The sequence below is a fragment of the Hirundo rustica genome, chromosome Z (assembly GCF_015227805.2).
Source record: "Hirundo rustica isolate bHirRus1 chromosome Z, bHirRus1.pri.v3, whole genome shotgun sequence".
Taxonomy (NCBI): Eukaryota; Metazoa; Chordata; class Aves; order Passeriformes; family Hirundinidae; genus Hirundo; species Hirundo rustica.
Window position 1 is genome coordinate 33383627 of NC_053488.1, and position 17925 is coordinate 33401551.

A 17925-nucleotide genomic window follows, 5' to 3' on the forward strand; every position below is an offset into this window, starting at 1 on the left:
TGAAATAAAACTAGAAAGTCACACGCACATTTCATCTCTCACACCCCTCTCTCCTCTTGCCCGCTGCTAAGAGTCTTAAGCAGCATCGAAAGCAAGAAAGGACAGAAAAAAATGACAAAGCTAGCCCTTCCTTTCCCTCTCCTAAAAGATCAAAAGTAGTTTTTTGGGGTTTTTTTAAGAAGCTGGTTGAAGCAGATACAATACACCTTTCAAATCATAAAGAACAAAGAAATTAACCACAGCAGAAAAGAAACCGGTCCCACACAGCTAAAAAGTAGTCCAAAAGAAACAATGTTTTTCCTCTAAGATCTCCTCTACTTAAGGTACAGTATGATACATCCAGTTAAATACTACTATTGAAATATGACTCTTAATTAAAAAGGGTTTTTTAAAATTAATCTTATTTGAAAAATTCTCTTACCCACTTCATCTTTTATATACAGAAAAGAAATCGTAACTCTGCAAAAAAACTTCATAAATAAAACAAAATTCATGCAATCTCATAAAAAAAAATGGCCACAGCTAAAATAAATAAATAAATAAATAAATAAATAAATGTATATATCCTTTCCAACATAAGGAACATTCATCTTCTAATAAAATCTACAAATTTAGGAGGACAAATGTACCACTCACTGTTTTTTTCTTAACCCAGGAATAACAATAAACCTCACTCTGAAACAACAAAAGAAACAGAAGAGAGCTTCAGTGGCAGCTCTGTGTCATTAGTGTGCAATGAGAAAAGATGAGAAGATGTACACTATGTTGACACAAATGTGCCTTCCCCTCTAGACCCTACATCTCTTGAAAGCTTTTCTGTTAAACTTTCCTTCAGTTCAGCACCATTAAGTAAAAAAAAAAAAAAAAAAAAAAAGGTCCTGGAAGCAGCAAATTCAATATCCAAGAAGAAACAAGGAAGAACCCCAAGAACTGCTGCTTTAAAATATATTAAGTCCACTTGTGGTCAATAAAAATATTCTCTATTGGGGAGGGGAAAATGACACTTAGGAGTCAATTGTACCAGCAGTGGCTGTACCTTTACAGCTAGCTATTAGCCCCTCAAACTCCCTCTAAAATTTGCCAGCCTCTTCATTTCTGAAGTGGCACTCAGTGCCTCAGTCAAGCTGCATGCTCAGCTCCTGACCTTCCCACTAATGGCTGTTATTTGTGGGAGGCTTAAGGACACTGTCAATAGCAAGCTTCCTCCTCTCCGTTCTGCATCTCTTGTGCGCTCTCGCTCACAGTCTTTATCTCCATCTCATACCCACCCACCCCCCCTTCTTCTTCCTGTCCTGCAGTCCTCTCCTCTCCCAGAGAATATAAAAAACACCCCCCACACCCATCCATGCACACACACATGCACGCGTGTGCACACAAACACACACAAAATCAACTGGCGTACAGCAGCAAGCACCTGCAGTAATAGACTCTTTTATTAAAACTGTTATTCTGCAAGACTTGAAATTCCCAGTGGACCGGGCCATGTCAAAGCCGATATAATTAACTAGAGGCTCAGCAACGGATCAATTACCAGACAAGCAAGTGATAGTGAAATCAATGAAAGATCATCAGCCACATTATCAGTGTTGCAACTCATTAGGGTAAAACTGAGAAATGTGCTCAAAGCCAGCCCAAGCAAGGTGGCATTACAAAACAAAGGGCTAATTTGGAGACCCTGCTGTGAACAATCTGTAACAGAATTAGCCTTTTTTTCCCTTAAACTGCAGAGCTAAGTAACGAAATGTGACAGACTGAGAGAAGCAGTTTATTAAGACACCAACTCCAAGTTTATTTAGTTCATAAACTCTCTCCTAGAAAATCAATACAGTCTGTACAGGGTTATTAGGCTGACTAGCTAATACATCCAAATCTGGTCTTCCCAAGCAGAAATCTTGGCCAGAATGCTAGAACGTTACAAGAAATCTAAGCTCATTTAGATCACTATATCAAAAGAGGACTATCATTTAATTGTCAAACGTGTGACTTCTACATCCCAGCTTCAGCGTGTTTTCAAAAAAATATATTTCCCCCCTACCCTGCTAACATGAGAGAGGAGAAACAAAATTTAGTCTGTCAGTCCCAGTCCAGCTCAGGTCATCCTTAAATTTACAGTGTCTCACTGCATCTTGCCTGGCACAATAATGCCAGCACAGAAAAGCCAAGACAAGAAATACTGAATTTCAAAAAGGGACATGAAAAGTAGCAGTCAATAAGGAGATAAAAGTAACCAATCAGGAAAAATACAACAGAAGCCAAACTCCTCAAGTAGCAGTTTAAGCCTCATCCAACTGTACAGCAATGGGACTGCAGATTGGGGGGGGGGGGGGGGGAAGGGGGGGGAAGCGGGGCGGGGGGAGGGAAGGGTAGAAAGAAGAAAACAAGAGGGAAAAAAAAGCAAACCCCACATCTTTAGTATACAAGTCTGGCACAAACTGAGCATTTTCTCTCCTCTTTGGCTAGCTCATATGAGAATCTGAAACACTGTAGTCAAGGTAAGGGCTCAAAAGGTATTTAAAACAAATCCTTTTAAAAGCATTAAAAAAAAAAAAATCTTGTTTTCAATAGATTTTTAACCAGGAATATGTTCTGCAAGTGTTTTACTGCTATCCAATGGCATTTGTGCTGATAGATAAAAGAATCTGTGAAATTATTTTACATCTTCACCTCCTGGGAATATCCAGATGCTGAATATAAGAGATGCCTACAGAATCCAGGTTCTAATGGAGCTTATACATAGTGCAGTTGCAGTTGTCTGCTTGCGTTTTTTGAAAATATTACATGTTTTGTGAACTGTGTGTGGTGTTAAGAGTTTTTTCTTTATTTTCATTTTAAATAATACTTATTACTTACTTTGAAAGACAGTTATATTATCTGCATGACTTTCTGAATCCTTTAAAAATATAATTTGTTGATTGCATCTCTCCTCTGAAAACTACTGATACAGAAATGCACCATATGGAAAGGATAGGAAAGGTGATTACAGAAAATCCAGGTGATGCCCAGAAGAAAATCTAGCCAGCAGAATATGCTATATAATGTAATTGTATTCTACTTCTTTCTAAATTCCATTACTCTTACAATTTAAGCGTTAATTAGTTCAGTCAAAGGGTTAATGCAAATACTTCAAAGTGACTAAACATTGAAAAATATTTTCTTCTTTTTGTCCCAATTATTCAGTATTATTAATTAAGCTGTTAAAACATGCAACAGTTACTATCTCCTTAATGTTCAATAATATGTAAACTCTTTAAAGAGATTTTTGTTCCATGTCTCTGCTTTAGATATTAATCAAGAAAATAATTACAGAGGAATTTAGTAAAAAAAAAATCTACATGCATATGACTATGTACTGTACATGTACATTCAATGAGGTCCAATTAGTTGGAAAGAATTTGCATTTCAGTTAGTATGAGCTAACAAGACTGTAGGGAGACAATGTGATTCTACTCGCAGGGCAAGAAAGAATGGTATTTTTCTGTAAGCATTAATTCCCATAACTGATCATTTTAAAATGTTACTGATCTTTACAGTATTTGTTTTTCAAACATCTAGGAGATCAGTATAAATGTTTATATTAATTGTACATTGCAGCAGTGTCCCCGAGATGACTCCTGGGGAAAAAAAAAAGATAAACCAGTGAGCACAGAATTATTATTTCTCTTCATTCAGTATTTACAATTCTATTTAAAGATAAAGAGCAATCAATTATTCTAAAGGAGAGTTCCTTATATTTGTTGCTCATTCACAGGATTCATCAAAGTCACTGTGAGAATATTCAGAAAATTTGTCTTCTTATACAAATGTTCCAACCTTCAATAGTAATGACTGATACACACAACATACATGGTTACTGAACTCCTCTCCTAAGTCTCTCTAACCTCAACCAGTTTACTGGCTAGTACCTGTAAGTCCCAGAGTTCATTTGGCTGCAGATATTAACAGTTTCTCTAATTTGTAATGACAGCAAACTGGCCTTTGCTCTTTCCACATTCACTATTCATTTCTAGGCTTGGTTAAGTAGATAGCTGGGTTAAAGATCAGTGGTTTTTCATGTGACACATTCTGCTATTCATCTAATAGCTCATCAGGACAAAACTGTCCCTGTTCTTGCCAAAATAATGAAAATGGTCCTCTACATCGCATGACAATCAGCACTTGCTTGTGCTGAAACAACTAAGATTATATAGTTGAGTTGTTTTAAAGACATTTTGGAGCTGAGTATTCCACACTGCCTCCAAAAAGTATATATTTGACCAAGTATGAAAGAATTCTTTTCCTTACAATAATGCATAAGCAGAGACTGTAACAATCACATTAAATGCTTTATCCATGGATAACAACAAAGTTGTGATTTGTATCCTATCAATATAATCTCATCCTTGAAAATTATGCAAAGCCGTCTTTATGTTCATATTCAAAGAGGTGGTGAATCACCCATGGTAATGTCATTCTTTATCAACTCCTTCTCCCTAAGAATTATATAAGGGACTCACTCTGCAACATCTGTTAGACTATGAAATGTTAACAGATGTCTAAAATGAAAAAGAAAAAGGTGGGGGGTAAAAAAGGAAACCTCCTCTGAACAGACAATCCACCCAAATTTCCACATTCCAAAGAAAAAAAGAATATTGACAGCACTGTATTCCCTATAAAACCTGTCATCCTTACTTCATAAAGTATTTTTCTGTAAGTTTTAATAGGCACCTCCTGATTTTTAACCAAAATGCATTGGACTGATTATGCTATCATGCAACAATGAAACAGAATAGTTTTAGTCCCCTGCCCTGTGTTCCAAATGTCCTTGCTGAATCCTTCTCTATCTTATCTAAACCATTGTGCATTCATATTTTTCACTTTGATGTTCATGCCTAATTCACAAAGATTCGGAAGTGTCCACATCTGTATTTTACATCTCTTCTTTTGTTTTGGTTCTTTTGGATTTTTGCTGTTTGTTTGGGTTTTTTTTTGTTTGGAAGAATTTTCAGGTTGAACTGAAGCACGGCAAAACCCAGAATTTTCACTTTAATTAAAAATCATATTTTCAAACACTATTTACTCTAAATTTGTTATTCAGCCTTTTCTTTAGTAAGTGATATGACAGGATGCTTATCCTCAAAGACAACTTTTGATCATGAGTCTTTCTGTTATGAGCTGTAGTTCCTATCAAGCTGCCACACCGCAACTGATCCTAGTCACATCTTTGTCAAACTATGTATCAGCATTCCATACCACAAAACCCTCATGGAGACTGCTGAGACACGGCACTAGCAAAGGTAAGGCGAAAACTGTGACCTATTGCTGGCAGATGAAACATCTAACAGGGATTATCATGACTTTAGTCATGCAGATGCTACATTTTAACAAGTTAAAGAAACAAAAGAAAAGTGAAATCCAGAAAAAGTAAGCACACAGAGAAATCAGTTATATCCATATATGTTGTCCTTCAGTATGTAACATGATGTTGATGTCCACTTGCTGGTTTGAGGGGGAAGAACATAAACATGGAGGATAACACAGAAATTAGAAGAAAACTCTTGTGAGCTTTTGTATATTACTGATCACTTTAAGATTAAAGTGATTAGTAATACATAACTTTAATTTCTTGTTTTCTTTGGTTGTGGGGTGTTTTGTTCAATTTTGTTAGTTTTTGGGGGGGTTGGGGTTGGTTTTTTTTTTTATTTAAGCAAGCCAATACTGGGAGTTCAGGCCACCTACAACTCCTTTTTAGAGGGAGATCACACCTACATTTTTCTACTTGGTAAGGGAGATGTGTCAAACATATTAATTTGTCTCCTCAACAACAGAGGAATGAGCACACATGTGAAGAAGAGAGAACCAAAGAATCAAAAATTTCAGTAACTACACATAAATAAAAGAAAAATGCATGTGAAATGGAGGATGCAGAAGGTTAGAAAAACAAGTAACCTGATAAAAAACAAATATAATGCCAAGCTATAGCAGTTTGTCGAATGTACCCATTAAATCTTGCAAGTAATTAGTTGCTGTTTAAAAGTTTAAAAGGAATTCTCCACATAAGCATGACTTCTAACTAGTAATAATCACTACATATATATGGATAAAACACTAAATGAAAAAGGTATATGCTTTTCTCAGAAGAATTTTACATATCCAGCAAAAATTTCCCTCAAACTCCTTAATTTGGAGTCAGGTAAACAGTGCAGCTTATTCTGCACATATGGCAGTTTCACGTCCATTCTTTCATGTCACATCAGTGGCTTTTCCAAGTGTCTTTTTCTGACAAGAAACTATCTATTATTTCTTAATTGTTTATAGCAAATGGTAATAGATAACACTGTCAAGGTATGAGAATCTGGTTCAAAGCACAGTAGATACAAAAGACTTTGATTTAAACTGTGCATTTAATGAAGTGCCTATATAGCCCACCACTGAAATAATAGTGGGATTTAGACATTCTGTTTTGACTTACTAAGAATTAAGGAGACAGAGGACATCTGACATGCTATATAATATAGGAAGATGTATAACACAAAAAAAATTGTATTTCATCTTTAAAATAAAATATTTCAAAACCAGTTGTATCTGCTGGAACAAGTTCAAGACTCAACAGGAATATTAGCAAGCTCACAGCAATGGTTAAACAAACAACACATCAAGCTCATTTATGCAAGTCATTGAGAAAAACAACTCAAACACTTCCGTCTGAAACCCCCCACATTTACACAGGTTTACATCCACAGATTATCACTGTCACATATTATTACACAGGTATACTACTATATTAAAGCATCATTCAGCTATTGATTATCTGGGTTAAGCAAGGTTTATTGTTTTAATAATAAGCTCTGAAAATTTATTTTTTGAAAAACATCCTAAAACTGTAGACGTTGTCTGTCAGATGCTAGCTTAATACAAGACCTTTACAAAACGATTTATTCTTTAGTAGCTAATATCGTTATTCTCATCCTTTTAGTAAACTGTCTATAACAAGCAAGGCCTTTAGATCCCATAACAGCCTAAAGAGCTTAAGTGTAAGCTAAGTCTATGATCTAATTACTCCATAGTACAATCTATTGTGCCACTTCCGAGTAACAATTATTTGGTGTCTAAAAAATAAGTCTGTCATAATTAAATAACTAAAATTACCTAAAAAGGAAGGCAGATGGGTTGGTAGTATATAGAACAGCTGAATATTAGATAGCTGAAAAGACACTACATGCACAAATGCAAGACTGAAGAGCAGACATTTTTTTTCTAATTACTGACACATTCACAGTACACAGAATTGCCTGAACTGCCCAGTGTCCTACTGTCTCTCTGGACTATTAGGAAAAGCTGCATTAGCAAGAACTCAGCATTCTCCGCCTCACTTCTCTCTGGAGAACTGGGGAAATGATGAGCTCCATCACCTGGCCAGCAGTAGCAGCAGCCACAAAGTCACCTCAGGGACTTGGACGAAGAGATTCATCTGCAGCCTTGGCAGCAACTGAAGTATGCCTTACTAACAGACAGCCACACGACCACACACTGGCACAATGTCCTTTCATTAAGAGCTGCTGTCTAAGTGACCTGTCACAGAATTTCATAAAGCAGCATTAATACTGTGGGCCAAAATGAGATTGATCTTTGAGCTCCGTGGTCTCCTGTTGACAACAGTGCATTATAAAACCAATACTAAATACTTTATAAACAGGTCTCTCCTCTAGTGTATTAGAGGAACAGAGGATATTTCATGCCCTATAGTTAGGTAGCCACATATCCATCAGACAATTAAATAATTTATAAGCTACTCAGAAGTGCAATAAGACTCAATAAACTTTTAAGTACTTACAAGCTACTATTTTGTTTGAAAACATACACAAATCAACCAACCAACCAAAACACTTTGCTCACCTGAGTACAGAACATCAGTAAAACTCAGTTTTTATAATATCTTTTCACCTGAAATATCCTCATTGCACACAAACAAATCCAGCTCTTCAGTCAGTTAAAAAAAAAAAAAAACAAACAAACAAACAAAAAAAACCACCACCAACAAACACAAACAAAAACCCCCACTTAGTTTCTCTAAAAATATTTGACAAATTTCCTACATTATTACTTTCATTATTCTATATTTCAGCTTTCCCTGCTTGGCATCAGACTGGTTTTTCATTCTTTGGTATACTAGCCAACATGGCTGCAAGAACCTTCCCTCTGCAATGCCTGCCATCTGGAACCACCGTGCTGCAGTTCTCTCCCTCATTCTCCATCTATTTTCAGTCTTCATCTGGAAACAATATGTCTCTGTTCTCATGTCTGGGTCTCTTAACTTCTAGTAAAAAGGAAAAAAACTTTTAACTTTATTAACTCTGCACAGTGTTTTGGATATAAAATTTGTGTGAAAGATACTATACAAAACCATTTCTTTATTAAATCACACAATTGCAGGGGCAGAATTTACTATAAAAAGTGAACTAGAAATACTTCCTATTCTGTTAAATTTAATATACAAGACAATAGTCTGGGTGAATTTCTTAAAAAATGGCTTCAACATAGAATGAAAAAATATTTCTAATTTTAGTAATTCATTCATACTTTCAGAAAAAACAAACATGACTTGGCTCACTGTTTAAAAGTTGTGGAAATCATGCAGTTCCTAAAGGCAAATATATCTGAAAAAGTTCAGCACATTTGGAAAAAAATAAGCATATGTGCTTCTCTTTTCCATTCCATTGAAAAGATGTTCTCTGTGCTCCTACCATAGCAGATGAAGAGACACTAATTGCATATAAACACTGTAAGTATATTCCTAAAATATTTGCATACTGGTTATGCCAGCAATGCAGGAGGATGAGCTCCTATAATTTTAAGACACTATGGGGCAAATAAACTTGTTTCTTCCTTGATTCACCTGCAAAACAACAAAATGCTCTCTATCAAGTCTGAAATTTTTACATGTAGTAGTGTCTGAATCTCTCTTAAAATTAAACTCATAAGCAGAATTTCAGGTTATCTATTCTGAACTGTATGTCTGTAAATTTGTCCTAACTAACTTTAAAAACTGAAATTTCTCTTGCTGGGAATAGTTCCCAAACCACTACAGGCATGGACCTTTGTACAGTACTGTGCGTGCCATGGCTTCAGAGACAAGCCACATTAATACTGGATAGCAAGCATCTGGAACCCACAGCTGTGTGTGCTCCAGCTCCAAAGCACCCACAAGTCTCTGCCAATTCAACCCCTATTCCCAACCCACAAATAAACCACCTTGGTTTTCTTTAGGAACTAGACCTGAAATTGAAGCTTTCCGGTTTTCACCATTCACACAACTGAAGAGAGAAGAGGAATGTTTGGGGAAAAGGGGCAAATATGTTCTAAAGGAAGATTATGATGGACAGTTCCTGCCTTGGCTTTCTCATATAGCCTACTTGGGACAAGCTGACCCACAGGGACCTTAAAAGCACTATTTAAAGACTAAACTGGATTTCGTTTTTAGAGTAATTGCTACAGATTTACAGGGCTGGCACCAAAGAAGTATCTCCAAGTCTATCTGTTATGGAAATACCAAGGATTTGAGGCGTGAGGTTTTTGGGTTTTTGTTAAAGGATAGGAGAAAGAGGGAGTGCAGTGTTTTCCAGATAGTAGCAGTGCTCAAGTCCTTGTTTATAGAATACCCCTCTTCTGTTTACCCTCCACCTAAAAGGCACAAAGGCAGTTCTAACCAGCACTTCACAATAAAACTCTGTGCCACACTTCAATAGTGTTTCTAATTCTATTACATGTACAATAGAGAAGAAATAATATATCCTTCTCCTTACTAAAATACCTTATATTGTCCTCTGCAGGACAAACCTCAGACATTTCTGTAACCAGATAAGGAAAGACTTCCAAGTTACTTCAGTCTGAATTTTTGTAAGATCTCCCATTGTGTGCTAATGGGTCCTAAAACAAAAGGCTATGCCTGTTTTGTTTTTGGTTTTGGTTTTTTTTTCCCCTGGGATGTAGGTATTTCAGCCTTTTACTTGTGCTGTATACCAAACAGAAGCTTCGTCTTTTGGATACAAACATTTTATGACCTGAGATTAAATTACTTTTCTTACTACTTTTAATCTGAAAACTGGGCTTGCAAATTCCTGTGGGATACATAGCTGTCCTTTCAAAAATTCACGAATTTTGCAAGAGAGCTTCTTCTACTTTATGCCAAATACATCTTGGAAACATAGGCAAGGTTCAATCTCAGCAAGGAGTGATAGTTCCCAAAATAAGATGGTTATTGGAAAATGTGAAGGAAGGACACTAACATCAACAGATTTGTCCTGGAGCTCACTGATGTAAAGTGAAGGAAGTTCCCCCAGAGCTGGCATCCATCTGCAGTCATCTTAGTTCACAAAGGACGAGGAAGACACAGGGAATGGAAATGGCTGAGCATCAATGATAACTAGCAAGCTCCCTCAGGATGCCAGCAGTTAGATGCCAGAGTTTCTTCCTCCTTTTCCCAAAATTAATGTCACTCTTTTGGTTTCCATTGAGAAAAGCAATAATGAGCAACAAAACGAGCAACCTATTAGAAGGACCAATGTGGGCTTTATTGGCTGTTTGTATGCTAAAAACAGAACTAGAGAGACAGCCATTAGGGCACAGGACTGTTATAGTACTATAACTACTAGGTGTCTTTGATCCAGCTCACTTCTAGGACTTCCTGTGAACATATCAAAAGTCAATCATAAAAAACCCAAACCAATCCAAAACTCAAGTTTCATTTTAGGAAAAAGAAGGATTTCTGTAGGTGGGAAGATATTCTCTTGTCACTCTTAACAACAAGCCTTAGATGCAGAACTGAATATCATCTTAAGTAAAACTGCAAGAAAGGAAAGTATGTCCTGTTTTGCTTAAAAGATGAAATTTTTCTTAGGAGCAAATTTGGATGGAGGGATAAAATCTGACTTAAAAATACAAAAAAATTTGCCTTTTCTCTCTGTTCTAGAGAGATGATCTTCTAGGCTTGAGCCTTCCAAAGTAGAAAAATCTCAGTGAGTTTTAAATCAAAGAGACTAAAAGAGTAAAGCAATGTAGAAATTTGAAGAATGAAAATCTTCCCTGTATTTTTACTCCCTTCTCACACAGAAAATTAATACAAGACTTGAGGGGGTGGGGGGGGAACCAACAAAAAAAGCCAAAAACAAAACAACAACAACAAAACCCCCACCACGCTAAGCCAAGCAAAATCAGACAAGAAGTAGGTTTTTTTGCTTTGCAGGCCATTTTTCAAAAGGAAACAGGATAAGCATTAATGTAAACACACAGAAGACTACATAGTGACATATGTGCACTTAAACGAAGAATTGCACAAAAGTTGACATAAAAAGAATACGTAGAAAGCATTAAAAAAAAAAAAAATCAGCTGTTACCTGTCCAATAATGCAGAGTCCTTTAAAAAATAAATTAATCTCTTTTTAAAATTATTTAAGAAATTACCCTTGAACTCTCAGCTCCCATATTACTGGGAATGCTCCTGCAACCACACAACAGAAGTTATCTCATCCCCATGCAGGAAATGGAAATACATTTATAAATGTTCCTCAATCAGTGACATACCATTATTTTTATACCAATTGCTTTTTGGTGACTACACTTAAATTATCTTTTTGCTTATGTGTTTTTATAATGCATTCAGGATTTCAGAGATTAAAATCTTCGGCAAGCCATTTAGAAATGTTATGCTTCCCATCCTTTCTTTCTTTTGAAACCTGTCATGACAATCTTACTTTCAAAAAAACTAAAAAGCAATCTTTTGGTATCCTAACATGTTTTATCAAAATCATTCAAAGTTTATTTCTGATCTTTCATAAGCAAGAAGACATGCTTATCTGGCAAGCTGGAATTCTATAACTGTATAGAAATGAAGAGCAGTTGATTTTCACAAGGTATGAAGCAACAGATGCTTTTTTTTTTTTAGTTCAGAACAGAACTCAAAAAATAAAACTCTCTAAGAAGCTGAGATTTTTTGAATTTTCAGTTGTAGACAGTTTCTCTCAGGGTTACTTACACAAGAACTGAGAGATGGCTTCATTGCTGTTAGCTACATCCTATATGTATTAAAGCAAAATCTAAGAGACTTAAAACCAGGCTGATCCTATCTCTCTGCTCCAGCTGTGCTGAGTGCTGTACAAGCAAAAAGAAACGAGAATTCCTGTCTAGAAAGGTTTATAGCCTGAATAATCGAAAGAGACAACAGATAGAAGAAAGGGATTATCTCATCCTGATTTTTACTATTGGGAAACTGATAAATAGGGCTGGAATTTTAAAAAGTGCTTCACACTCAGAGCTCATGACAGATTTTCAAAGAGCCAAGAATAGCAGGTAACAGAAAACAAACTGAAAAGAGAGTTACTAGCATTATGCTTCACCAGAGCTTTAAAATGAACTAAATGTAGAATTCATAGTTAAGCTGAAAATTAAATACTCTCATAAATATATTGTTAATGTTCTATAAAATATTGCCAACTCACTGATGCTCTCTTCCTTCTTGACCCACCTCCCAAGCACACACACATTTTTCTGTCACCTCAAATAATAATTTCACTCAGTGTCTCTTAACGATTCACTAAATTCAAGACATGGAATTTTTATCACAGCACAAAACCAGCAATTAGAAGTACAATGAAACTGCCCTCACATTTCCTTCCTAATCCTTTACGCAACTTGATCACCACAGATCAGGTGCATGACTTGATATTGATGCCTTAGAAGACCAAGTCAATGGTTCTACAGTTTTATTGCTGTTTGTTCCACACAGCAGCATCAAGACTCACTGATGTTGTAGTATGTAAAACATCCAAGACTGGTAAGTAAATAAAACAGGTGGAGGAAAAGTTATATGCAACAATACAAACTGAAAATTGCACTTCATTCATATAGATGCCCAGTACTAGAAACAATTTTGAAGCACATTTCATTAGAATCTGAAATGCATGTTTCTAGTGAATTTCAATACACATTTGATTTACAAATTCCAGTAAAAGTGTGCCACAGCTGGTGGGATAAATTACTGTAATAAATCACTATTAAATAACTGTAAATCTTTAGAATGGCATAATGTCTAATAAAAAAATATGCATGCAAAAGTGAATATTTGTGGAGAAGCATTCTTCATACAGAGGAAAACAAATTACAAAACTTACCATCCTGGTAGTACAGGATAATTCAATGAGTAAATGCTGGAATAAAATTCACATAAATATTGCCTAATCTATTGCGATTTCATGTTAACAACTGTATCTGAACAAATTGCATGGTAAAGGGTGATGGTAAATGTACTATATTTCAGAGCTTTTTTATGTTAAACATTCACATTTCTGGTAGAAAACTCTGGCTCTTGCAATATATCATCAAAGCAGAAAATTTACTTTCCAAATATCACGCAGATGTTTCTAACTGTTCCTCTGCACTTCAGAAGAATTTTCTACATTGGATTTTGTTTCATTTGCATTTTTCTGTTCATTATGGGGGGGGTTTATGGTTGATCCTTTTGGGGGCATGGGAACTTGTTTTTTGGTTTTGGTTTTTTTTTTTTTTGTCAGTTTTGGGGTTGGGAGGTTCTGGCAGGGTTTTGATGGGGGGACGAAGGTTGGGGGCATTTCAGGGGGGGAAAGAACCCAACACACAAAAGCCAGCCCCCAACAACAAAAAACAGCAGAAAACCCATCCCAAAACATGGTACCAAAAAGCCCCAAATCCTTTCATTTTTACCTGTGTTCCCTCTGATGTGCAGCAGATGGACATTTACAGTAATCCATTACTGCAGGAATCAGCTGAAGAGCTATTTGCTCTTCCAAAACTTCCCATGCCTTATTTAGCTCTTACAAGACTTCATTTGTCAAAGTGCAGACGCAGGGCTGATGTCGCATCCAATGGCATATTTCTAGAGTCAAGATGAGGTTCAGCACCACGACAGGCCCAGGAGTACCTCGCTCCAGAGTGTGATTGCTTCCACTGTGCCTTGGGATGGGTAAATTATTAACTGACACTTTCACAACTGAAGAACTGTCTAAGATAAACCCATTAAAACTGTTAGCCTACAGAACACTTCACACTCCTGGTTTGTTAAATCTTTGTCAAAGTCATCATTTGGTCAAGCTTTTTAAATATACATATGCATCTATATAAAATCTATTTATAAAACTTTCAGTTATGAACATTTTCTCTCCCTTTCCTTGTCTCATTTTTTTTGGCTGAATGAAGTGAACCTTGCAGTTAGAGGAAGACTGCTAAGGACTGAATTATAAGATAGAAGCAACAAAAGCTTATCAACGATAGCACTGATATCAAAGATAGCACTGCAATTCACCTTAATGACTGAACTTACAAAATTCAGTACAGGTGGTGATGGTTGCCGTAAAATTTACCTTGGACATAAAAATCTATTCATTCAGAAAAAAAGATCAATAAAAGTGCTTTCCGTTAATATTTTTAGAAGTTTCTCCCATGAGAAGTAGATTTTTGCAAAGCCAAAAAAATTCTGTTGACAATACACACACAAAAAAATTCTCTTTATGAGAATTAAAGACAATAATGATATTAATATTAAGATCTGAATTGGCTGACTCTTAGACATACTATTACAGTACTTCATTGTTAATTGTAATCTGGTCCAGATTTTACTTTAATCCAAGGACAAGTAGAAAAAGAACAGAGATTGTGTATGTTAATGAGTAGTATTATTAGCATAAAATTAATTGAACCCCTATACTTACTGTACATCCAACTACCCTGCTGCCCTACTACCTCAGGAAAAAAAAAAAAAAAAAAAAAGAGAGAGAGAGACAAAAAAATAAAGCAGAATTGATGAATCATATAGGAAGCAAAACTGCTTAACTAGCAAATTTCTTCTTCATTCACAGACAAAGTTGCCATGGGCACTCCCTCTTATGTGAGCATGGAAGAAAAGCCACACTATAACTCCAAATCCAACCATACTTGCCATAACACGATCATGAAACTGCACACAATTAAAATGGTTTGTAGACAGTAAGAACACGCCTGAATATTATGGGTATGCATAGAAGCTACAGAAAAATATTTCAGTGAAGTACCTTTTCTAGTAGATTAAGAAACCAAGAAATAAACATTTTCGTATTCCAATCCAGGCCAATTTAATGGCATATCATACAACTTTTTCATAGCAGAAAATACACAGTCTCTCCTACAGAGATTCATTTTTGGGGAGCCTAATTGAACACTCGTAGGTACTGATTTGCTGTTCCAGCTGACTTCTGTCCCAGCGGTGAACGGTTAGAGTAATCAGAGCTTGACAGGTCCTAAATCAGGAAACCAAATTTACAAGTCACTTGTGAGGATGTGTCTTTAAATTGTATATAAAGCCAGAATTATGCTTTGGCTAACACAGATACAGAAAATATTTACATCTAAAAAATTACTTACAAGAAAATTAATTGTGCAAGTGGCAAATATTACTTTAAGAATAATTTAATAATTACTTTAATAAGTATTTTACCCTACAGAAAGCATAGATAGTTTTTCACAGGGAAAAAAAATAAAAATTCAATGGCATTACTCCAGTATCTGCCCAACCCATGTGTCTGTGAGTCCATTTGTCTATGTGCGCATGTATCAAAATACATGTGTATGCACATGCACCCACATACACCATCTCTGACTGTTAACAGACAAACATGAGTTAAAATTTCTTTTTTCCAGCCAAAAGGGAGTACCCTTTTTTTTCATTAGCTGGAATTCACCCTGAAGCTCAGAAGGAATTTTGAGGGGGTAGGACAAGGGTTTGTACTCTTTCTTTTATCCACACTGCTCTATATACTTTCTCATAAATTTGAGATGGGTAACTAAATTACATGCTTACAGGGATTCTGATGATCATAAAAATCACGAAAGGGTAGTCTTCAGTATGCCACTATATCCATGGATATTTTCCTAATGCCCATACACATACAAATAATGTGAAATAATCTGATCCAAACCTCTTCTGTGCAGCCCCTGGCTTAACAGAAGTATTCATCTACTTCTCTACTCTCCTTTCAGCTTTCTAATTTGTACTCAGATGCCTAATCCACAGTCCCAAAACTATTTCATCCAAAACTTTCTAACCATATTGCTTATTTATGCCTCCACAGACAATGTTCATGACACCCACTGCTACTGCATTTTCTTCGAAAAGGTCTTCTGCCTGGAGTAGCAACATTGAGACATGCTGCTCCCCTAATTTATGGGTCAAAACATACAATGCCCCCTGCTTGTAATTCCTAATTGTTGATTTTAACAATGAGTGTAATATCAAGATTTACTACATGACTTGTGTTGTCACAGGAAACATTAGGACCAAAATCTAACTTCTTCAGACTTTCACTATGAAGTGATTCAGAATACACCTGGTACATTGCTTCATGCAGAACATACCACACACATGATCACACATGACAACAAAGGGGCAGCCTAAAGACTCAAGAGCACGTGCATAAAAGCAAGAACACCACAGTTACATCTTTTTTGGGAAAATCCCAACTGTCGGTATTTTATTATGACAAGTCACAGCAGGAAAGTCTCTGCAAAGTATTTCCTCAGAGAAGTGATGTTGCAGTTTTACAAAGGAGCTGGTAGAATATTCTGAGTTTTACTCCTGAGGCTTTTGTTCTGTGTGCAGTAAGGTAGCACAGCTGCCAACAATTAAGAGGCCAAGACATGAGGAGAGACAGGCTAGTTATTTAAAAGACAAGAAAAGAAAATTGCCAGAAAACTCTATGTCCTTCATCAGACCAGCTAACATGGAAGAAGGAGACATTATTTATGATCGCAAGGCATCAGGCTTCTCAAGGGCCATGAATGCTCCTAAGACAGCAAGCATTAGAAGCTTACAAAGATCAGCCTAAGTTTGGAGGAAGGAGCTATGCAAGAAATGTGAATGTCAGTAACACATGAGAACGTATTTCTCTGAACGAAAATAAGCATCTATTTGATGCAGACAACATGGAGTACTTGTTTCCATTCCATGTGTACAAACCATGTGTTACAGACAGTTTCACTGTCTGTAAGAAGTCAGATGTCAGAAAGCAGAACTCAGAAAGCTGCCCTGAACATCCACAATTGCAAATGCATCACTGGTAGACCTGGCAGAGCAATCACAATAACTTACAGATATGAAATTGAAACATGAGAGGCAGTGCTGGTTTACTAGAAGTAAAATTAATATACTGAGAAAAAATGCAATATACTATCTCTGCAATCAGAGAGTTGGCTGCAAAACAAATGGAGAAGTAACTTCCTGCTGGATTTGTATTTATACCCTTCATAGCTTAAAGATTTCTACAGTGAAGATGCAAGTCTTCTTTGCAAGTTTTTTGACAGAGAATGACAAGAAAGAAAAGTAACAGAATAAAAAAAGTAACAGAGGCCTAACATAGATTTTTTTTTTTTTAGTATTCATTTGTGTTACAGAGTACTACAGTGATTTGCATTAAACTATGACTCTATGTTGCCTCACAATAGAAGTTAAAACTCACTCTCTTCCCGCCTACACGAAGTAATTTTGTTTAGAGGCCTTAATTTCTTTTGGCCTTAGACCATCAGAGGGGTGTGTGATACAGTTGGTGCCAGTAATTGCTTCCATACAAGAAAAATGTTTGAAAACATTTTGCATATTTGTTATGATTATGTATGACATTTATATCATATTTAAAACTCCAATGGGCTTGGAGATTTTATTTTTGCTTATAGAAAACAAAGACACAGCACAGAATGTTCCTCTAATTCATCTCAGAAAACTAAGTCAATTTTATTTTCAGTTAACACACTATGAACTCTCAGCCTCTAAACATTTGTTTTTTCCATCGAAAACAGAACTATGAACACTGAGGGTAAAGCTGTTGCAGCAATGCACACAAGTTTGGATATACATTCACAAAGCACATGCAAATGGACAGTCAGGCAAATGGT

At 36.1% G+C, this 17925-nt stretch overlaps 1 protein-coding gene across 1 annotated transcript in view; it reads right to left on the reverse strand.

Moving 5' to 3' along the window:
- Positions 1–17925, reverse strand: part of BNC2 (basonuclin zinc finger protein 2) — a 232223-nt gene that overhangs the window by 136441 nt on the left and 77857 nt on the right. The window lies entirely within an intron of this gene.